Raw genomic sequence first — 24,171 nt, 5'->3', positions numbered from 1 at the left:
TTAATATTAATTTTAAATTTTCACGAAACAATTTGTCGAATTCAAAACCATAAAAATTAATAAATTTTTTTATAGCTTCCATATATTTTTCAGCACACTTCTAATTACCCGTCGCGCTTCTCATTAATATCAGAAAAAGCGTCTTGGAAAGAATATTAGGTAGAAATAATTATCCGAATTTAAATTAATATTTTTGCTCGAAGGACTTATAAATATTTTTATTGATTTTAAAATATTAATGTACATTTAATTTTATAAACGTCGCGTGTGGACATAATTGTTTAGAGAAAGTCTCGATAATTATAAAAGTCAATTGTTAAATTGACAATTTATATTGCCTTGAGAGAGAATTTAATAAGATAATAAATTTATTTGCAATTTAAAAATAAATATTCAGATACTAATTAAATGTATTTATATCGAACCTAATTAAAAGTCGAATTTTTGCTTTAATATTATTTACATTCAATACCTTAATAACACTACATTTGGATTTGTCCATATATGTATAGACTAAACAGAAAACTTATTGTTATATTTTTCGTTTTCTATTCATATGCAATGTAGAGCGGGGCACAAAGGTCCAATTTGACTTTTAGCAATGGTGCTGTGCAAACCAAATCGACTAAAAACAAATAACACGTATTAAACAAACCCTATATACCCCATACATAAATAAATATGTCGGGTAGAGCGGGACATAAAGGTCCAATTTGACTTTGAGCAAAGATACTGTGCAAATCAAACCAACTAAAAATAACAAATAACACATATTAAACAACTATCTAATTAAGTTAAATTCCCAGCTATTTCATGATTAGAACTATGCTATTTTGCTATTCTTCAAAAAATTGTTACCTGGTCAAACTTAATAATATTTTTTGATGAAATGCAAGACCTGTTATTTATTATTTTTATTATAATCACATGTAAGTTTACCTCGCAAATCTTTAAGTAAATAAACTAAAGACGACTCGAAAACATGTCGTTTGTTAATACGGATATATTAATCAAACAAATCGCGAATAATTTACATTTAACCCTGAAACCTTAATCCCGGATAAATCTTTGCTAAAGGCTTTCGTTCCTGAATTTGGCGCTCAAAAAAAGCTTAAAGAAGCGCGTGCACCGACGAAAAAACAAAAACACATTAAAAACATTGCACTTGAACATCAAATGTTATTCTTATTCTGTTTTATACAAAACATTTTGATGTGAAGCAGAGTATCGGGTGTAATTATGGGAAACAATTAAAAATGCATTTCTGCCATGAGAATTATATCGGAGACAAGGGCTTGAACTTATTTTGAATGTAAAAACTTAACTAAAAACAAATGCAAATATTTTTAGAAACAGTTATAGATATAGTTATACAAAATTTTACATAATGTGAAATAAGAATAATCATTAAATATCAATTCTGTGCTAAATTGTAGAATTGATATAAAATTTGAATCTTCTAGTTTTATGTTGCTAGAGGTGTTTGATATTTATTAGTTACGATAACCTAATACCCCTATATAATGAAGTAGCTACCTTTATTACTATTTTTTTTTTCAAAGAAAATTTAGCAATTTTATTTTTTCCTAGATTATTAGTCGATATAGAATATTAAAATCATATAAATCGAAATATGTAGAATTTGTGACTCCAAGGTTTTCGACAATGCACTTTGAAGGAAAGAATTTTGGGCAGAACTATTATTTCTTCTCAATTAATTCTCCTTAATGTTCCATTCTCCAATATTCCTTAATAATCCACGCAATATAATTCTCATCTTGCAAATATCTCAAAAACCTATTAATGTTTTTTTATAATTTAAATATATATATATATATATATATATAAATTTTACATTATAATTAGAGCGTTATGGTTAAACATTGTTCAAACAAATAATTATTTATAATATATCCAGTGGGTAGACTTATTTTTCACAATCTTCTTTTACCCATCCCTTGCTAACTGTTAGCTTAAAAAGTAAATATGTTTCTTTAAATGAAAAAAATATTTCTCTCATTCAAACATTTAAATAATTGTGATAAAAACCGAAAATAATCAAGTACGGTATTTTGAAGCAGCACGCCAAGATTGAAAAAGCTTAATTAGATTATTCTGGTGCTTATTTTGAAATTACCAAAAGACGGAAGAAATAACACTGAAATACTTTTTATTTATAATTGCAAAATTATTTTTTTAAAAGTAACAATTGTGGAAAACAAAATATTATCATTTCAATATTAATTATTAATTTATTTTAAAAACTATTCAATATAAAATAAATAAAAAAATCTCTTTAATTAAGTTTATCTGAAAAGCCTAAATATTATAGACTAAAGAGCTTCTAATTTATCTTGATTCAAATAACTTTTTATATAGTAACTGATTTTTATTACTAATCTTATGTTTTATGTAACTTGTTGGAACAATTTTTTTGATTGACATATCATATTGGTTTGCCAAAATTCAAGGGACTTATCTATTTCAAGTGAATGTTGAATTTGATGATACTACTATTGAATTTTAGAGAAATATTCTGGATGGACGAAAAGCTCTTCGTTTTCTTAGAAAATGTTAAGCCCCTTAAATTTTGAATGGTATGTTAATCTAAAAAAATCTTTTAAACAAATTATACATAAAACTTAAGATTAGTAATAAAAGTTAGTTACTATATAAGAATTTTTATAAGTAATTTGAATCAAGTTCAATTAAACGTTCTTTAGTTCATAATATTTAGGGTTTTCAGATAAACTTAAATGTTTTTTTTTTTATTTATTTTGAATTGAAAACGTTTTAATATTATTAAAAATTTAACAAAAAGTAAATAAAGGATAAAACTTTTAAGAATATCATACCGGTTTTCTTTATTGCATATTTTTGCTTCATAATACGCCTCACTTTCACTAATTATTATTTTGACGTGTTTCCATTTTTTTAAATTATCTATTTTATAGGAAAAAATGTGCCATTTATTTAATAATTATTTATCTATAATTGCTCAATCATATTTTAATAATGATCATAAATAGTAGCTTGCAATTACATAGTGTGAGAGCACCGCAAATCAATGATTCCCTTTCCATTTTTCTTGTTGATTATTCCCAACACAATATTATTATAAATAATCATTTTTTCATCATTTTTTTTTTCAAACTTTTGCTTCCATGCTTTCTCGACTTGGTTGGTCTTCAAGTCCCTATCAGGTCAATAATCTGCATTCTTCTTTTACCCAATTTTATTAGTCCTTCTAATTTCCCTTCGACGACCTCTTGCAGAAATCATTCTTTTTGCAGAATGGATCTATAGATGTTGGGTCTATATATAATTTATATTTATAATTAAAAGAACTGAATAACGTGTATATAAGTTTAATTTATAATAACAAAATAAGTATAAAGTATTTCACTGATATCAAATGTATTTAGGTTAGGTTTTATATTTTCACTCTTCCAAAAGTTGATGCACACGAGGATGAGATTGCATTTTTTTGCATCCCTCGAGCCCACGCAAGTGTTGCACGATGCGCCGTCGCCAACTTGACAGTTTGCGACGTTCTTCACACGCAACGTGTCTATGAAGTTGGTATTGGCGTTTCTGGTTGTTACTCTCGCCGCTAGGTGTAGGGAGACGCCATATCATTCCCCCCAAGATGAAGGTTAGCTATCTGTCAGAATAGAAATAAGGTTAAATGTGTGTTGTCAAATATTGAACGCAACTTTCTTTTTGGCTGTTTTCTTTGTAGGTTCCTTTGATGACTCCCAGGGATGTCTATGAAGTGGTTGAGAAAGTGATTCGTAATCTGCATCTGTTTTATTTATATATGCTGGTTTTAGCCTTTCAACAGCGAAGTTCTTTGCGGCCCCATTAATGCGAAGTTTGTAAATCCTATCAGAAACTCGCTCAAGTATTTCATAGGGTCCGCTGTAAGGTGGTTCCAAAGGCTTTCGTACATGGTCTGCTCTGAGGAATACATGTGTGCATGTGCCCATATCTTTCAAAATGAAAATCTTGGATTTGTTGTGGTGGGCTGTTGGAGTTGGTTTCAATGCACACATGATTCGGCGATGATTTTCTAGAAAGACCTGTGGATTCTGTGAGTTATTAGATGTATTGAAAAAATCACCTGGAAGTCTCAATGTGGTTCCGTAAACCATCTCTGCTGCTGATGTCTTAATGTCTTCCTTGAATGAATTCCGTAGACCAAGTAGTACATAGGGTAGTGTCTTGATCCACGGTTCAGAAGAACACATCAGTGCAGCTTTTAGGGTTCTGTGCCAACGTTCTACTAATCCATTTGCTTGAGGGTGGTATGCTGTCGTACGTGCTTTCTTTGCACCAACTGCCTGTGCCAAGGACTTGAAGAGAGATGACTCAAACTGCGTGCCTTGGTCTGATGTTATTGTAGTTGGTGTACCAAATCTGGAAATCCAGCACGTAAACAATGCTTGCGTGACTGTCTCAGCTGTGATGTCTCTCAGTGGAATGGCTTCCGGCCATCTTGTAAATCTGTCAATAATTGTTAAGCAGTAAGGAAAACCATTAGTATTGGGTAAGGAAATTATGTCAATATGAATATGAGAGAATCTTTCATCAGGAATAGGGATGTGCAAAGGATTGAAATGATTATGTTTATGGATCTTGGACTTTTGACAGGATATGCATTGACGAGTCCAAGTAGCAACATCCTTTCCAATTCCAGGCCAAACATACCGGCTGCGTACCTCCCTGGATGTGGTCCTGATGCTTGGATGAGAAATACCATGGACTACGTCGAATGCAGTTTTGCGGAGGCTCTGTGGGAGATAAGGTTTAACAAAGTTTGACTCAATTACACAATAGATCGGAAAACCATCCAATGTTAATTTGTGTAGTTTGAGAGAAGTTTCTCCACCAAGCAGCTCCTGCATTTCTGGATCCAAGCTTTGCTCTATACATATTTGTTCAGCAGACAGTCTGGTAGGCATTTCAATAGTGTTAATTCTTGATAATGTATCTGCCACTACATTTTCTTCACCTTTCACATACACAATTTCAGTAGAGAACTGGGATATGTATTCCAATTGCCGGCGCTGCCTGTCTGACGCCTTTTCAGGTCTCTGCTGAAATGCATATGTGATGGGTTTGTGGTCTGTCTTGATAATGAAATGCCTACCTTCCAGTAGGTATTCAAAATATTTTATGGCCGCAAAGATGCCTAGAAGCTCTCGGTCATATGTTGAATACCTCTGTTCCGTGGATGTGAGCTTTCTGGAGTAGAAACCTATAGGGTGCCATGCACCATTTTCTTCCTGCTTCAGAGTGGCTCCAATGGCTGTTGTTGACGCATCTGTTACTAAACATATATTTGTTGCAGCAGCTGGATAATGAAGTAAAGCGGCGTTTGCAAGAGCATTCTTTACGTCCTCAAAGGCTTGCAGAGATTCTGGGTTCCAAATGACAGGTGTTTTATCCTTCTTGACTGAACTACGTAGGTAACTGTTCAGCGGTGCTTGCAGTTTGGCTGCTTTTGGGACTGATTTCCTGTAATAATTCAGCATTCCCAGAAACCTACGCAGTTCCAGAACTGTTGTTGGCTGTGGGAAGTTCAAAATCTTGTCCACCCGGTCTGTAGCTGGAGAATAGCCTTTCTCACTGAGCTTGTAACCCAGAAAATCTACTTGGGACTTGCCTAGGACGCATTTGTTGGTGTTGATGGTTAGAGAATGTTCTTGCAAACGCTCAAAAACTATCTGAAGGTGGCGATGGTGTTGCTCCATGTTCTCAGACATAACCAGAATATCATCCACATATATAAACACAAAGTCAATGTCTTGGAATATGTGGTTTATGTAGCGCTGGAATGTCTGAGTGGCATTCTTCAGTCCAAAAGGCATGCAGAGGTACTCATATAATCCCCATGGAGTTATGATGGCAGTCTTCTGTATGTCCTCTTTATGCATCGGCACCTGATAATACGCTTTTGCAAGATCTATTGTTGAAAAAATTGTTTTATTGTGCAGGTTTGTAAAAACATCACTGATTAGTGGAGGAGGATATTTGTCTGGTTGCGTGCTTGAATTAAGTTTTCTATAGTCACCACAGAGTCTATAAGATCCATCCTTTTTTGATACCATATGTATTGGACTTGCCCACGGACTGCTTGAAGGTCTCAAAATGCCCCTGTTCAGGAGATTTTGTATCTCGGCTTTTGCAGCTGATGCTTTTTCGCAAAAAATCTTCCTGAACCGGGCAGCAACTGGTGGACCTGTTGTGGTAATCCTGTGTGCGAAAGGAGATGGTTTAATTGTTAGTCTCTGTGGCGTTCTAGTGATTGTTATATATTTGTTTAGTAAGCTCCTGAAAGGTTGGTGTGGGTTAATTGTGGAAATGTTAATGTTCTGGGTCTTCAGCACTTTGCCATCAGAGGCTAAGCCTGTCGTTGAATCAATTAGTCTTTTGCCTTTCAGGTCTATTAGTAGATTGTAGTAGCTTAGCAAGTCTGCACCGATTATGGCTGTTGCCACATCTGCTACTGTGAATTGCCAAGTGAAGGGTCTGCGCAGCGAAAGGTCCAGCTCGAGAGTCCGCTTTCCATAGGTGGATATTCGGCTGGAATTGGCTGCATACAGAACAATCTCTTCCTTGGCACGACCGGTTGCAAACTTGCTAGCTGGAAGAATCGAGAGAACGGAGCCAGAGTCTATAAGAAAATTTATCCGTGTTTTTCTGTCTGTCACACATAGTCGGAGCTCTGGACAGACAGAATTAATATCACCATCATTACTTGCTCCTGGTGTTGATGGTGACTTTAGTTTTCCGGCTTCAGGAGAGTCTTAACCAAACAGGGTTCTATGCATTTGGTAGCCTTCTCTCCAAACCTGCTATGGTAAAAGCATAGCTGTGATTTGGACGGCGTCTTTGATCTCCCTCTCCTGTGCCTGGAGTGACTTCTGGTCCTGCTTCTCTCGTCATGTTCTCTGCTATGTTTTAAATTCTCCACTTCTGTCGTCAAGGCATTTAGTTTCTGCATCATGGCAAGCAGAATTTCTTGGGTGCGGTCACTTCTTGGTTCAGGTGCTCTGCTCGCTGTGGCCATCACCGATGATGGCAGTCCACAAGTATCTACAAGCCTGTCTGCCATCTCGCCAATGGCTTGTAGCCCAATGTTTTTCGATACAAGCAGTAGAGGCCGGATGTGTTGTGGGAGTCTGTCCAACCAAAGTTTATGGATGATATCCTCCGAGATTTCACTCCGAGCCAGGTCAATCATTTCCCGTAGTAGCTGGGATGGCTTTTTGTCACCTAGGACAACGTTTGTTAACAATTTGTCTACTTGCTTTGACCTCGACTCGGATACTCGGTCTAGGATTATGCTCTTCAACGTGTTGTATTTATTTTCGGTTGGCGGATTTCGCAACACATCGCTTACCAGGTGTAAAGTGGACCTGTCCAGAGCACGTAATACCGCCGTGTACTTCGCATGGTCGGATTTGATCTTATCTCCAAGAAACTCTGTCTCAATCAACAGGAACCATAGGTCAGGAGCATCTTCCATGAACGGGGTTATTGTATGCCTGCCCACGTTGTAAATTTGTTCCGTTTTTAAATCATTGTTCACTTGGTTGGAGTTGCTCGCACATGGCGTGCGAACTTGAGTTTCGTCAAAATCGATGAGCGATCGATTTAGATCTTGTGAGGCTTCAGTGTTTGCGGGTGAAGACATTATTAATGATATAGTATACCTCGCTTGTAGTATCAAGATCAGAATTCAGCCACGTGTTTTCTCAGTCGCGGTCACCAATTATATAGATGTTGGGTCTATATATAATTTATATTTATAATTAAAAGAACTGAATAACGTGTATATAAGTTTAATTTATAATAACAAAATAAGTATAAAGTATTTCACTGATATCAAATGTATTTAGGTTAGGTTTTATATTTTCACTCTTCCAAAAGTTGATGCACACGAGGATGAGATTGCATTTTTTTGCATCCCTCGAGCCCACGCAAGTGTTGCACGATGCGCCGTCGCCAACTTGACAGTTTGCGACGTTCTTCACACGCAACGTGTCTATGAAGTTGGTATTGGCGTTTCTGGTTGTTACTCTCGCCGCTAGGTGTAGGGAGACGCCATAGATCCGATCCAGTTTCTTGTTCTTTTCAAGATCGTGCCGAATAGAGTTCTCTCTTCAACCAATTTTCTCAAAATTTCTTCCTAGGTTACTTTGACTGTCCATTTCAGCTTCTCGATTTGCCTGCAGCATCATATTTGAATGTTCTCCAGATAGTTTTTGCCTAATTTTCTCAGAGTCAGTGTCTCTGATCCGCACAGATTGAATTAATAATAACAATATAACAAAAAAAATTTATGATTTTAGACAATAACTTTATATGCATGTCCTATTTTAATTTTATTTCCATTATCCCGTTCAAATCTTCTTTTCATCATTGTTGAAATGCTAAACACTTCCTGATGAAGGCAACAATTGCGTTCGCGCTAAACGAGCGAAAATGGACACGCCTGCTCGTTAAGCATAAAATACGTTTTAATTTGGTTCACTCCGTTAATAAGCCAGTACTTCTGTATAACGGCAAAAATAAACCTAAAATTGTAATTTTTTAACCGGCGTTAAATCGACGGTGTAATGACAAAAATATTCATTATTATTATTCAGCGAAAATTGTTGTATAATTTTTAGCGGACTTGTTTCGCATCGAAAATTATACAGGAACAACAAGTTGTGCTCATGTCAACGGTATGATTTATGTGATGATTTTGTCATTTGTTTTTAAGAGCTTTCTGTAAAATTGGGGCACATACCTGCAACTGTATGAAGAAATATATTTTTTACTTTTTATTTTTAACTTCCCGTAGGGCAAGTTATAGTAATCGCAAAAAATCGAAAATGAAATTTTTTATATATCTTTACGTTTCAAAGGTTTCTGAACATTTTGGTATACCTTAGAAAAAATGGCTGTATGTGTGTGTGTGTGTGTGTGTATGTGTGTGTGTATGTATGTGTGTGTGTATGTATGTACGTGTGTGTATGTATGTGCGGATACAAATTTTCGTCGACGATTTCGGGAACACGGATCAACCGATTTGAATAATTCAAAAAACATTCGATTCGTATTGATAAGGAGACGTGCTGATTAGTTTTTGGCGAAGGTAGGTCTAGCCGTTCCGAAGATACGGGGCAAAAGTGCCGAAAACGGTAACTCAGTTTTTAAGAGAACGGATCGCCCGATTTAAATAATTCAAAGAACATTTCACTTGTATTGACAAGATGAAGAATCTATAAAATTTTCATAAAGGTAGGTCTAGCGGTTTCGGAGATATGGAGGAAAAAGTAAAAAAATTAGCCATTTGGCGGTCAAAAATGATCATTAGACATATGCACATCAAATTATCAGATATTTTATAGAGATTTTAACAATAAGTATACATTTTGTTAACATTCCTATGGGTTCCGTACCAATGCTTATGCGTTAGACAGCGACGCGGCGCTTACGCGCTTTATATTTTGTCCCTATGCAGTTAAATCAGTACGATTGCTTTGAAAAAAAAGTTCAGATCTTCCACAATATGTCAAAATAAAGAAAAAAAATTTTTTTTCAAAAAAAAAAAATTTAAAAAAAATGTTTTTTTTTTCAAGAAAAAAAAATTTAAAAAAAAATTTTTTTTTTTCAAAAAAAAGTAATTTTTTGTCCATATATATAGTTTCTCAAAAATCTTATTTTTTCAAAATACATCTTTTTCAAAAATGTTAATCGTTTTTAAAAAATTAATAATTTTTGGTACGGGAAGTTCCAGCAATTTGCCTTAAGGCACGATGCCTTAATTGCCTTAAGGCAGAATTCCACTTACAGCTAGTTACATTAAAGAGTTATCATCATCTACCACTAACTTAGTCATTCTGACTCCAAATATAGAAATGGAATTAATAGACAGATAGACAAGCAGACAGGTGATTTGATATAAAATTAGAATAATGACAAATCCAGTGTAGAATGATAGACGGTATACAGATAGATGGGTAGGCAGGTAAACATGTCGACAGGTAGACTGATAAACATGTGAGCAGACAGACAACTAAACCGGATGCCAGTTAAACAATTAGATTGGCCAATAGGTAGAAAAGTAGAACATGTAGGCTGATAGACAGATAAACTGGTATACGGGAATAGGCAGGCAAGTAGTTAGGTAACTAGTAGACAGGTAGAGAAGTATATCATAGATAAATCAAACAGTTTATTTTGATCAAATCGATTATTTACACTTATCGGGAAGTTCTCAGAACTTGCCTCAATGCAAAGTAGTACATCAACCTGTTTTTGTTTTTATATTCGAAATCTAAATGAGATTGACCTAAGGGATCGTTCAAGTATTACGTAAGCAGATTTATTACAAATATTTACCCCCTCCTCTCGCCATTGTCAGCAAAAGTAAGCAAATTTCTTACCAAAAATAAGCAAAATAAGCAAATCAATAACCCCCCGCCCCCCTATAGCGCTTACGTAATAATTGAACGGTACCTAATCGTTCAAATTGTAGATTTCTTATGCAAAAAAAATATCATAAAAAAATGAAAAAATTTCAGTTTTTTGCTTAGACAATATTTAATATTAACTAAAAGATTGAATTTCTTCTATGAAAAATATTTTATTTTACTTCCTTTATAATTTTGTTTATAGATTCTGCTCGGAGTATAATGTAGAAGATATTATAGGTTAAAAATTAGAAAAATAAAAATTAATGATTAAAAATGAAAAAGAAAGTTCAAAATTTTACGTTTCTGGTAATATACATGTTTTACCTAAGAATGAAACTAGTGGTTTATGTATCCCATTCCCTTTAACCAGCATTTCTTAAAGTAATACAATGTCTTGACAAAAGTAGTTTATTTCCAAGGTGTAAATTTGCTAATCGATTTCGGAGGAAATTGCCGCTTATCGTTTGCCTAATTAATGACTTGACCGAAGAACTGACTGACTGGCTGACTGGTAAGTGGCAAATAAATGAAAGATTTTTGCCTTAACTCTCGCCTCCATTCATTGATCACATTTCACGTCGGAAAAAGCTACAAGTTTTTATTTTCTTGAGGAGCTCAAGTTTTTAACTAGAAGATATAAGCGCTCATGCAAAGCTCTAGGAAATTTATAAGACCCATCATAATTTTTAAATTTTTGATGAGTCACCTATTCAATAATGCAATTGTATTGTCTATTTGTAGCATTGGTTGATATATTTATTATTTATTATATAGATTATTTGTAGGGATGATTGAATTTTGAGGAAATTGGCACTTGGTAAGAAGCTCAAGTTTTTGTCTAGATGATATGAGCTTTCATGCAAAGCTTCTCATTTTTTTAAATTTTGATAAGTCACTTATTCAATAATCCAATTGAATCGTTTATTTGTAGAATTGATTATTATCGGATATTGCGGAGGGCTTAGAGGAAAGTGAGTAGAAAGGTAAATTATCTCCTATTTATGTAAAATTTTTGTTGTACATACAATTAGCTTTAACATAATTCTAGTTATTATTAGTTTGTTATATATTTAATGCTCAAAAGTGTTTTTTGGTAACTATTAATTCGAAACGAATTTAGTAGTTTTTTTAACGGTGCTGTATCTACTTTGAGAGTTGAAGCATCGAGTATTGATATGAAAAGGATCATTCTCTTGTAAAATGATGTAAAATGATTTTTGAACACTTCCGAATTAGGAGTTCAGACATAACTTCTTAATTCGATTTCTGAAAGTTGGATTTGCATTGCTATCCACTTGCCTTATCCTTGGGGAAAAATTCTTCTAAAAAATTTGTTCTAAAAACCACAATAAATTATTTCTTATCATTTTTTTTCGACATTTTACAATCAAAAAGTCCAAATTTTTTGATCTCTCTCTTCAAAGGTGTATTATGCGCGCCATTCCTCAGGATTGTTGTTTTGTTCCCGTCTTCTTCCGAGATAATGGCGCGAACATATAAATTAATGACTGTTGATTATACATTAGCCGGAAAGAAAATACGAACTCGGTTCTCCACTGACTTGGCAATGACTGGCAACACGGCCACGTCGTTTTATATATAATACACCGTGCTTGAATCTTTGATATATCAAACGGTTTCAGTTTTTGTTTTATTGCAGAAATTTCAGACAATGTGGGCATACTTGAATAAAGACAAAAGAGCACTTTCTTGATATTAACCCTTTCCACTCGCACAATACAAAATTAATACGAACTATGTCGCCGCAGCGGCGGCACTCGAGTGGGAGGGGTTAATTGCACTATCAAATTTATAATAATACACCTTGATTGATTTTTTGATATATTAAACGGTTTCATTTTTGTTTTATTGCAGAAATTTTAGACAATGTGAACATACTTGAATAAAGGCAAAAATCCACTTTCTTAATATTAACCCTTTCCACTCGCACATTGCAAAAGTAATACGTACTATGTTGCCGGAGCGGTATACGAGTGGAAAGAATTAAGTGCACTAGCAAATTTAGAAACACCATTTCGTAGTAAATAAAAATTTACTTATGTTATATAAACTTTAAAGAACAAAATTATACTTGAAAGTTTGTATGGAATTTCCAATATGCCAATATCAAATATTGGAGTCGATGTAAAGATTTTTTTTTTTTTTATTCAACAATATCGATGTAAAGATGATATCGAATAATTGAAATATTGAAGTAATATTTTTGGTCAAATATTTATCAATGAATACACAGTTTATTATTAGAGTCATTAAAACGATTGAAATATTTTAATGCAATTTTGGTGACTTGTATCAAGAGATTTCTAGAGGAAAAGATTTCTTTTTTTTATAATTATTAATAGACATTTAATAATTATATGGTTTATATCTATTATGATAGTGAAGAAGATTTAATAGTAAGTATCGTTGGTAAAAAAATGAAAGAAATTGAAAACCTTTGAATGAACCACATGGTGCTTACATAAATATCGAGAACAAAGAAAACCGCTGGTGAGATTAGATTGAAATAACGTCATTAACCTCTGATACTTTGACCGCGCACCGTTGATCTTTCGTGCTTCTCGCTTTGCAATCTATTTTACTTTTATTTATTATCATAAAGAATATGCGAGAGGAGAATAATGTATTCTCACCTTAAATATGTTTTGAAGCGTTTTTAGTAAAAATGCTTTAGGTAATTTTTTTTACCTCAGAAAGCTCATGTTATGTGCAGCTTAATTTTAACATAGCAAGTTAACTTCCAACTTCTGAATAAAACATCCAGAAAATAGTAGAAAGTACTAGGTAAAGTATTTTCTTACGTAGAAAATTCTAGTAAATATGTTTTTGCCAGCGATATATTTAGACATTGACAGACAGATATTTTCATATTTTACTACAAAATCTTTGTATTATGTTTATATTATTAGTTTTACTAGAGCAAACCCAGAATTGGATGTCGTATGTTCACGTAGTTCTTAAAATGAACTGAATCTTGTTCTTAAAAGCTGACGCAGTTTTCGAGCGAGTTGAGTTGGCTTTGATTTTTCTTGATGTGTATTTTTCAATTTAACTTTTTGCAAAGGTATTTGACGACATTCTCTTGTGTAATTTCCATACATCAAAATGGCAGGGTAATTTTTTACTCTAAGCAAAAAGGGGCCGTTCAATAATCACGTGATTGACTTTTAAATACTGTTGCACTTTTTTCCTTTGGTCATTCGTGACGATATATGAAATTACTCCTCCCTCCCCTATCCAGGATTAGGTATTAGTACTTTACTTTTAGTACTTTAAAAAAAATTTAAAAATAAATACACGTAATACCTTGCTATGTAAACAGACAGACTACTAAACAAGTAGCCTGTTAAACAAAATAGATTGGTAAACAGGTAGAAAAGTAGCACACGTAGGCTGATAGGCACATAAAATAGACAGACAAGTAGATAGGTTGATAGGTTGACAGGCAAACAGGTGGACATGTAGATCACAGATAATTCAAATAATATATTTTGATCAAATCGGTTATTTACACTTATCGGAAAGTTCTTGCAACTTACCGCAATGGAATGTGCTACTTACAACTGTTTTTTTAAATTAAAAAACTAATGGAAAGTCTAAGGACTTTTGCACCTCTTTCCCTTAGTTATTCGTGGCTATATTTGAAAATACACCTCCACTTTTAGTACCTTGAAAATATCGTTTGTGATTTTTTTTTTAAATAAATACACTTGATATCTTGCTGGACCTCCCCCTTGTGGGAATTTGTGATTTTATATCAAATTTCTCCGACACCAAAGGCTAGTTTTTTGGATGTTGATTCCAAGTCTGACTTTATATAGTCCAACTAAATATCAACATTTTCTCATAGTTGAATAATATTACATTAAAAATAAGTCAAAATAAAATACAAATGTATATAAATGAAAGGTAAAATTAATAATTTTAGTAACGCTAAAGGCAAATGTAACAAGAAAATGCATGCTGCGCAAAATTGCGTACGTTTACAATTGTCTATTCAGGCCAGAGATAAATAAGTATGAATGGTTCAGACAAATCGACAAATGAATCACTCACCATTACATTTATGGATATGGAATCAATCATAATAATTTTTAGCTAACAGATTTATTACTATCCAATATCACAAATTGATTGGAAGAAATTGAACCCATTTTACAAAAAAGTGCTTCCTACACGACGTTATCTAAAGTAAAATAGGACTGAAAGAACTGGTATTATGAAGAGTGCAGGCGATTGTAGCATACGCATGGACAGAAAATGAAAGGAAACTGAAAGCTGAAGACCGGAAAGCATGGAAGTAGAAGTTTGGAAAAAAAATTCATAAAAATCTCAACAAAAAACATTGCGAATGAAATAGTTACAGTTATTGATTTTGTAGTGCGCTCACACAATGGACTTGCCTCCGAGCAGACAATCATATATTATTCATTATTATTACTATCACATTATTATTCTCCAATATATGTTATCTTCATGAACATTATGCGTGCGCCACGTACCATCCGTGATCCGTGGTTCTCTTGTTCTTTGCGGTATTATGTCTGTAGTATATAATATTGTGGTAGGTCGCTTCGTTATTTATACCGCGTGGCCTCTCCTTGACCCCTGAACTTGGGAATAGTAGTAGCGTTTGTTTACAGACCGACAAACGTATGCGCACGCGACCAAAAGAACCCGCTGAGAAGAGGGCATCAGATACATTCAAACTGTGGGTAATGTATTGATGAATTCGATATTTTTGGTGTGAGATATAAAGATGATGTAAGGTTAAGGTCGGAGAGACACTTATAAAATATATCAATGAGAAAATACTGATTTAATTGCACAGCAGGTAATACCAAGTGCTAATTAAGTTAAATTCCTAGATATTAATCTAAACTGCAGACTATCATGGGAACACCACATCACAACACAGTCCAGAGTTAGGTACATGTATTGACTTATTTAACATAATTCAAAATTAGCACTCGAAAATAAAATCTTGGTTTATATAACGATAATAATTTCTATTTGGACATACGGAATAGAGCTTTGGGGCTGGTATAGCAAATCGAATGTGGCATTGGTATATCAAACCTAATCAAAACTACTTAGAATGATAAGTGCACCCTTGTGTGTGAGTAATATAACTCTTCATGATGATCTGATTGTGCTGTATATTAAAGACTTTACATATATAAACAGGATTCACTAATGATCCTGAAATTTGCCCAATTCACTCGTTGCCGCGCTGTTGATGATGACTTGGATTGTAATATAGAAGTGATACTATAGAATTAATAACTAAAAGACACTCATAACAAATATCCATGATATTGTTTTATTTACCATTCAAATTTTAATCTGTCTTAGTGAAGACATTCACAGTAATTGATTAAATATCCATAACAAAAGACTGTTTTAATTGCACAGCAGGTGAAACCAAGTGCTGATTATGTTAAATACCTAGAAATACATCTAGACCAAAACCTAACATAAAAACACCACATCGCAACAAAAATCAACATTACCAAAGCCACAGTTAGGGAATTTCATTGACTTCTTTAACATAATTCAAAATTAGCACTCGAAAACAAAATCTTGGTTTATAAAATGATAATAATTTCTATCTAGTCATGCGGAATAGAGCTTTGGGGTTGCTCTAGCAAATCTAATATGACATTAATACATCAAAACTATTTAGAATGGAGACAAGTTCAGCCTTGTAGGTGGGTAATAAAACTCTGCATCATGATCTCAATGTGCTCTAAAATAAAGACTTTATGAAAACAAGATTTACCAATTATCCTCACAAATTAGAAAAAAGACCCAGTTCACTCGTTGCTCCTTACACCAGAAATAATAAGATATAAAAATTATGACCTATTAACTTGATCCCTTGTATCTGATAGTAATTATCCACTCGGTCTCCTCGGTCTTGGTCTCGGTCTCGGTCTCGGTCTCGGTCTCGGTCTCGGTCTCGGTCTCGGTCTTGGTCTTGGTCTTGGTCTCGGTCTCCTCGGTCTTGGTCTCGGTCTCGGTCTCCTCGGTCTTGGTCTTGGTCTCGGTCTTGGTCTCGGTCTTGGTCTCGGTCTCCTCGGTCTTGGTCTCGGTCTTGGTCTCGGTCTCGGTTTCCTCGGTCTCGGTCTTGGTCTCGGTCTTGGTCTCGGTCTTAGTCTCGGTCTCCTCGGTCTCGGTCTCTTCGGTCTCGGTCTTGGTCTCGGTCTTGGTCTCGGTCTCGGTCTCGGTCTCCTCGGTCTCGGTCTTGGTCTCGGTCTCGGTCTCGGTCTCGGTCTCGGTCTCGGTCTCGGTCTCGGTCTCGGTCTCGGTCTCGGTCTCGGTCTCGGTCTCGGTCTCGGTCTCGGTCTCGGTCTCGGTCTCGGTCTCGGTCTCGGTCTCGGTCTCGGTCTCGGTCTCGGTCTCCTCGGTCTCGGCCTCGGTCTCCTCGGTCTTGGTCTTGGTCTCGGTCTCGGTCTCGGTCTCCTCGGTCTTGGTCTTGGTCTCGGTCTCGGTCTCGGTCTCGGTCTTGGTCTCGGTTTCGGTCTCCTCGGTCTTGGTCTCGGTCTCGGTCTCGGTCTCGGTCTCCTCGGTCTCGGTCTCGGTCTCGGTCTCTTCTGTCTTGGTCTTGGTCTCGGTCTCTTCTGTCTTGGTCTTGGTCTCGGTCTTGGTCTCGGTCTTGGTCTCCTCGGTCTTGGTCTCCTCGGTCTCGGTCTCGGTCTCGGTCTCGGTCTCGGTCTCGGTCTCGGTCTCGGTCTCGGTCTCGGTCTTCTCGGTCTTGGTCTTGGTCTCGGTCTCGGTCTCCTCGGTCTTGGTCTCGGTCTCCTCGGTCTCGGTCTTGGTCTCGGTCTCGGTCTCCTCGGTCTCGGTCTCCTCGGTCTCGGTCTAGGTCTCCTCGGTCTCGGTCTCGGTCTCGGTCGAGGTCTCGGTCTAGGTCTCGGTCTCGGTCTCGGTCTCGGTCTCGGTCTCGGTCTCGGTCTCGGTCTCCTCGGTCTCGGTCTTGGTCTCGGTCTCGGTCTTGGTCTCGGTCTTGGTCTCCTCGGTCTCGGTCTCCTCGGTCTCGGTCTTGGTCTCGGTCTCCTCGGTCTTGGTCTTGGTCTTTGTCTCGGCCTCGGTCTCGGCCTCGGTCTCCTCGGTCTCGGTCTTGGTCTCGGTCTTGGTCTCGGTCTTGGTCTCGGTCTTGGTCTCGGTCTTGGTCTCGGTCTTGGTCTCGGTCTTGGTCTCGGTCTTGGTCTTGGTCTCGGTCTTGGTCTTGGTCTCGGTCTCGGTCTTGGTCTCGGTCTTGGTCTCGGTCTCGGTCTCCTCGGTCTTGGTCTCGGTCTCGGTCTCCTCGGTCTTGGTCTCGGTCTCGGTCTCCTCGGTCTTGGTCTCGGTCTCGGTCTCCTCGGTCTCGGTCTTGGTCTCGGTCTTGGTCTCGGTCTTGGTCTCGGTCTCCTCGGTCTTGGTCTCGGTCTCGGTCTCGGTCTCTTCTGTCTTGGTCTTGGTCTCGGTCTTGGTCTCGGTCTTGGTCTCGGTCTTGGTCTCGGTCTCGGTCTTGGCCTCGGTCTCGGTCTTGGTCTCGGTCTCCTCGGTCTTGGTCTCGGTCTCGGTCTCCTCGGTCTTGGTCTCGGTCTCCTCGGTCTTGGTCTCGGTCTCGGTCTCCTCGGTCTTGGTCTTGGTCTCGGTCTCGGTCTTGGTCTCGGTCTCGGTCTCGGTCTTGGTCTCGGTCTCGGTCTCGGTCTCCTCGGTCTCGGTCTTGGTCTCGGTCTCGGTCTTGGTCTCGGTCTTGGTCTCGGTCTCGGTCTTGGTCTCCTCGGTCTCGGTCTTGGTCTCGGTCTTGGTCTCGGTCTCGGTCTCGGTCTCGGTCTCGGTCTCGGTCTCGGTCTCCTCGGTCTTGGTCTCGGTCTATATATTTTAATATTTATATATTTAGTTAAAACCTTAAAAATATCCCTCACACTATTAGTTATGCTTTTCGTTAAATATAAATCATTTTTAACGATTTTCAAACTTTATTGGATTTATCTGCTTCTTAAATTTACTCGTGACATTTTAAATAAAAAACGATTTTAAATCATAAATTTGTACTAAAGTATATATATATATATATATATATATATATATATATATATATATATTATTCTAAATATTTAGTTAAAACCTCAAAATAATATATAGTTCTAAAAACTTAGCCTTTACCAAGTTGCAAATATTTTTTATGAATTTTTCAAACTCTACTTTAAATTGACTTCAGAAATATCACGATGCGATAATAATATATGTATAAAAAGCGATTTTAACTAACAAATATATACTAAAATAAACATTTTTGACTTAAATAAATAGCTTAAACTTCAAAAAAATTATTAGTATCAAAATTACCATTTCATTTAATTTTAAATTATTTTTAACGAATTTTGAAATCTTTGTTGTATATATTAGCTCAGAAGATCCTTCTTGACTAAAAAGAGGTTTTAAATAATAATTTTCTACTAGAGTATATACATTTATTTATTTAAATATTTAGTCAAAACTTCAAAAAACTTTTTGCACAAAAAATCATCTTTCTATACTATTTTTATCTAATTTTTATCTAATTTTTATCTAATTTTTATCAATTTTTATCAATATTTTCTTCCCCAGGTATACAGATTTGGCCTGGCTAGAAGAAAACGTTCGAGGGCAGGATTATTTCAAATGCATGTCCTCGATTTCTGCAAATCCTTTAAGTATTGATGCAACCAGGACAATTGGCAAAAAATGATCGACAGGTTCGGATTGGGGGAAAGAAATTTGGGCAGACTTATTCCATCTGTTACCGACAGATTTACTACTGAGGATAGGCTGAAAGAGGTAAAAAGACGATATGAAAGATGATACAAAATTATCATTTATTCAAAAATTTTATATCGGAGTGTATAAAAGTGTGACCTAGGAAATGTTGTAAATTTTATCTAGTTTCACCCTGTGTAATTGAAAAGGGGTGGTTTTATATGAAGTATTTGAGTTATTTGACAAAAACCAAAAAATGTCCCGAATTAAAATTTAATTTTTCAGATGATTGACTTCTTTGCCAAATTTCCGGAGGCCGGAGCAGGAGCTGCTGCTCGGAAACAAGCCCTGGTAACTGTTTCCAATAATATAAAATGATTAAAAGTTAACAAAGACATTGTTGCAAAATGGTTGAACAAGAGGAAATGATTTAAAAAAATATATATAAGTGCTCTTTAGTGTTGAAAGTCGAACGCAATTGTAAAACTAAACAGAAAGTTTTTTTTTTATTAAATAAATAAAGTATGTGCATATTTTTGTTATTAATTTAATTTCAAGGTATTCCTCTGTCTGTAAAAAAATAATAGGAGCAATACTAATATGAGTTTAATTTTTGTATTTTGTATAAATAAAAATTGATTGTATTTTGTATATCTTTTATATATTATATGGTTTAGTTTAACACTGATTTGATTTTAAATAAGAGCAAATTAATAATTAAATGAATATATAAACAAGATTTAAAACAAAAAACAAGTCAAAATAGAAAATATTTTTCAGTCAAGACAGGTTTTATAGCTGCTCGGACTGAGATTATATCGTCAACAAATAAGTAAAAAAAAATACCATCAGCCAATGAATGTATGTTAATTTTAATTACATGAAGTTCTTCAAACAGAATTATTACATGATGAGTGAAGTTGCAAGAACAATATTTGGCGTTGTTTGACATAATAATTATCTTCATTTTTATAGCTCATAAAAAATATTGAAGCAGTACACCTTTATTATATCATGCCTAAGATATATACTTTTCAGAATTATATCTCAGATATTTTTGGTAGTTTAGATGAAGTCTACATGTTTTTCGATCATGCTAAGTATTACAAAGTTGCATAATTAAGAATAAATTGATATTCAGATTTATTAATCTAAACAAGAGTTGAAGCACAAGAATAGTTTGTATAGGTTTGTATCATTTCTATACATATATACTTTATAATGGACATCTATGCTATAAATAAACTATTTATTTGTTACAAGTTTACTGTGTGAATTTATTAATCAGCTATTACTTCATTTCTTTAATGAAGGTTCATTTTTAAATGCTAATTACAATGACAAACCGACAATGTCATATCCGAAGTATGACTTTAATTACATTATTGTTTGTAAATATTATACATATTTTTAATGCTATTATAAATATATAATTTATCATTATCATATAAATGTGTATAATGGTTGACACTAATAAATGTGTGCATCACGAGTGTTACCATATTACTCATGAACGTTATTCAAAATTGTTATATGATGTATTTATTTTTACTTAAATGCCATCTCATACAACAACAAAAAAGTTTTACTTCAATACTTATTATATTTGCAATGCGTTACAAATGTGAAATAAAGTTATAACAATTTGCATATATCATTTAGTCAAAATTCAAATTTGAAATTGGCGCCCTTTGTGGCGCTACTGTTCACCGATCGAAAACTCTGAAGTTGCACAAAATGGCGACCTGTCAGCACTTATTGAAGGCGCCTTAGTTCTTTATGGGATTCTAGTGAAAACAAATGGCAATAAAAAGAAGTGAGTGCTATATAAATAATGTAGTTAGTTGTGCAAGAAATATTTTGTGATGCAAGAAAAATGGAGCACCCTTAGAAGTCACGAGCGGCGGATCGGATAGTAATAGAAAGGTATGGTAATAGACATTTAGTATATAGACATTTGATAGTTTTGTTAGAAACGATTTTTATGGGTTCGTGCTGATTCTTGCTTGTGATTTAGTAGTCAGTTTTGATGGATCGAATTCCAATACAGATTTTTTTATACTTAAAAGTTATATATACACTTATAGGTAATATTTTTACAACATAACCTGTAAGTTACAAGCAAAGATGTTGAAAATCGAAATAAAACTAGTGGGGCGCACGGCATCGTTCCTTAAGGCAACTTGCTGGAACTTCCCGTACTAAAAATTATTTTTAAAAACATTAACATTTTTGACACGCACACATACATCCATTTTTTGTAATGTATGTCAAAATGTCTAGAAACCTCACGATTACTATAACTTACCCTAAGGGGAGTTAAAAATGTAGTAAAAGAAATAGAATTAAATAAGTGAGCAAATAATAATTATAAATAACTTGCAGAATTATGTTCTGGATCATAGATCACTCAGCCATTTTCTCTTTAGTTTTTCGACTGACTGGGATTGACATATGTATCCAATTTGTCTCGAACAATCAACCTTCTGCTTTTAATGACTTCTATTGGGAGTTTTTAGGTCCTCGTGAATTATATATAAACCCATCAAGTGCTGCATATCATTCTCAGTATATTGTTTTGGGCTTTCTGAATTATACAAATATGTTATATACCATGTGTCGATATTGGAATTATCATCGAGAAGCTTATTCTGTAATCAAAGTTTGGATGATCATCCTATGAGTTCAGGTACTTCAATTTTAAATCTATTTATTCCTTTTTCATTATTATGTACATTTTCCAATTTAGTTCACTATCTACATGCATTATTAGATTTTTTATCAGGCCTTGTGTGGCTTCTTAATGAAACGATAAGATGTTGGTATTTGGTAACATCTGGTTCGATGTTCCATTTTTTAGCTATTATTCTGTTTCTCTTAGTGAGCAAAAGATGCTGAAGGTTTATTTATTTATTACCCTTTTTTTATTTATTATGCCCCTCCTTGCAGACTTTTTTGACAGCACGTGAGGCTCCAAATAAAAACCTCGATATGCAATTTGAAGAAATGTTCCCATGTCAATCTTACTAATGTTGAAATGCAGTTAAAATGGAGATTTTATTTTATTTTAGTTTGATTTTTAGACCATTCACACTTTTATACATTTATATTTTCTAGCAATTTACAATATCTTCTGACAAAATACGTGATTTAGTAGTCAATTTTGATGCATCGATTTCCAATTCAGATTTTTTAATACCTATAGGTTATATATATATATATACTTATGGGTTATATTTTTACAACATAACCTGTAAGTTACAAGTAAAGATGTTGAAAATCGAAATAAAACCAGTGGAACGCACGGCATCGTTCCTTAAGGCAAATTGCTGAAGCTTCCAGTACCAAAAATTATTTTTTTTAAAAACATTAACATTTTTGACCCACATACATGCATCCATTTTTTTTAAAGTATGCTAATTTTCGACTGTTTGGGATTGACATATGCATCCAATTTGTCTTGAAACATTAAGCTTCTGATCACTGAGCCATTTTCTCTTCAGGCCCTTTAGTTTTTTGACTGACTGGGATTGACATATGCATCCAATTTCTCTCGAACAATCAACCAATGACTTCTATTGGGAATTTTTAGGTTTTCGTGGATTATATAAACCCATCAAATGCTGCAAATCATTCTCAGTATTTTGTTTTGGGCTTTCTAAATTATACAAATATTGTTTCAATATTGGAATTATCCTCGAGAAGCTTATTTTGTAATGAAAGTTTGGACGAGCCAGTTCAGGTCCTTCAGTTTTAAATCTATTTATATACATTTTCCAATTTAGTTTGCATTATTAGATTTTTTATTGGCAGGCTTTGTGTGGCTTCTTAATGAAACGATAAGATGTTGGGATTTGGTAACATCTGGTTCGATGTTCCATTTTTTTAGCTACAATCTATTTCTCTGACTTCTACGACAGCACGTGATGCCCCATATAAAAACCTCGATATGTAATTCGAAGAAATGTTGCCTTGTCAATCTTACTGTTTTGTCGTATAGTAATTAGTTAATATTAGGATTTTTTAATTGATTTTAAAATGTTGAATGCAGTTAAAATAGAGATATTATTTATTTTAGTTTGATTTTTATAACATTCACTTTTCTATACATTTATATTTTCTAGCAATTCACAATATTTTCTGACAAAATACTATATTTTGACACTTTTAAAAAGTTTCTATTTTTTATTAACATTTTCTGACTATTTTTAAACATTTTCAGATTTAAAGCATGTTCTGATGACTTACAATATTTTTTGATAATTTTTTTTTAAACAATTTCTATGTTTTTTTTTAAAACAATGACTATTTATTTTAAATTTGAAACTATTTGACTATTTGTTTTTAAATTTGAAACTATTTGACTATTTATTTTAAATTTGAAACTATTCGACTATTTATTTTAAATTTGAAACTATTCGACTATTTATTTTAAATTTGAAATCATTTGACTATTTATATTAAATTTGAAACTATTTGACTATTTATATTAAATTTGAAAACTATTTGACTATTTATATTAAATTTGAAACTATTTGACTATTTATTTTAAATTTGAAACTATTTGACTATTTGTTAAATTTGAAACTATTTGGCTATTTATTTTAAATTTGAAACTATTCGACTATTTTTATTTTAAATTTGAAATCATTTGACTATTTATATTAAATTTGAAACTATTTGACTATTTATATTAAATTTGAAACTATTTGACTATTATTTTAAATTTGAAACTATTTGACTATTATTTTAAATTTGAAACTATTTGACTATTTATTTTAAATTTGAAACTATTTGACTATTTATTTTAAATTTTGAAAACTATTTGACGGTGCTTATTTCATACGAAGCATTTTGATTTTTTTTTATTAAGTATAAAGAAATAAGATTGATACAATTGTCATTTGATAATTTTATATGTGCATTAATTTTTTGGGATGATTTT

At 34.1% G+C, this 24,171-nt stretch overlaps 1 long non-coding RNA gene across 1 annotated transcript in view; it reads left to right on the top strand.

Annotated features, from left to right (window-relative positions):
- Positions 1-19,622, top strand: part of LOC113380988 — a 94,189-nt gene extending 74,567 nt beyond the window's left edge. Inside the window, exons 3-4 of the long non-coding RNA XR_003367503.1 lie at positions 19,098-19,307; positions 19,512-19,622. This is a non-coding gene — a long non-coding RNA (uncharacterized LOC113380988). The remainder of the gene's footprint in view (positions 1-19,097; positions 19,308-19,511) is intronic.
- Positions 19,623-24,171: the final 4,549 nt, after the last annotated feature.

The sequence above is a fragment of the Ctenocephalides felis genome, unplaced genomic scaffold (genome assembly GCF_003426905.1).
Source record: "Ctenocephalides felis isolate EL2017-DRISC unplaced genomic scaffold, ASM342690v1 CF-g0.4_SCAFFOLD_02511, whole genome shotgun sequence".
In the NCBI taxonomy this organism is placed as follows: domain Eukaryota; kingdom Metazoa; phylum Arthropoda; class Insecta; order Siphonaptera; family Pulicidae; genus Ctenocephalides; species Ctenocephalides felis.
This window is presented reverse-complemented; position numbering and strand designations above follow the sequence as displayed.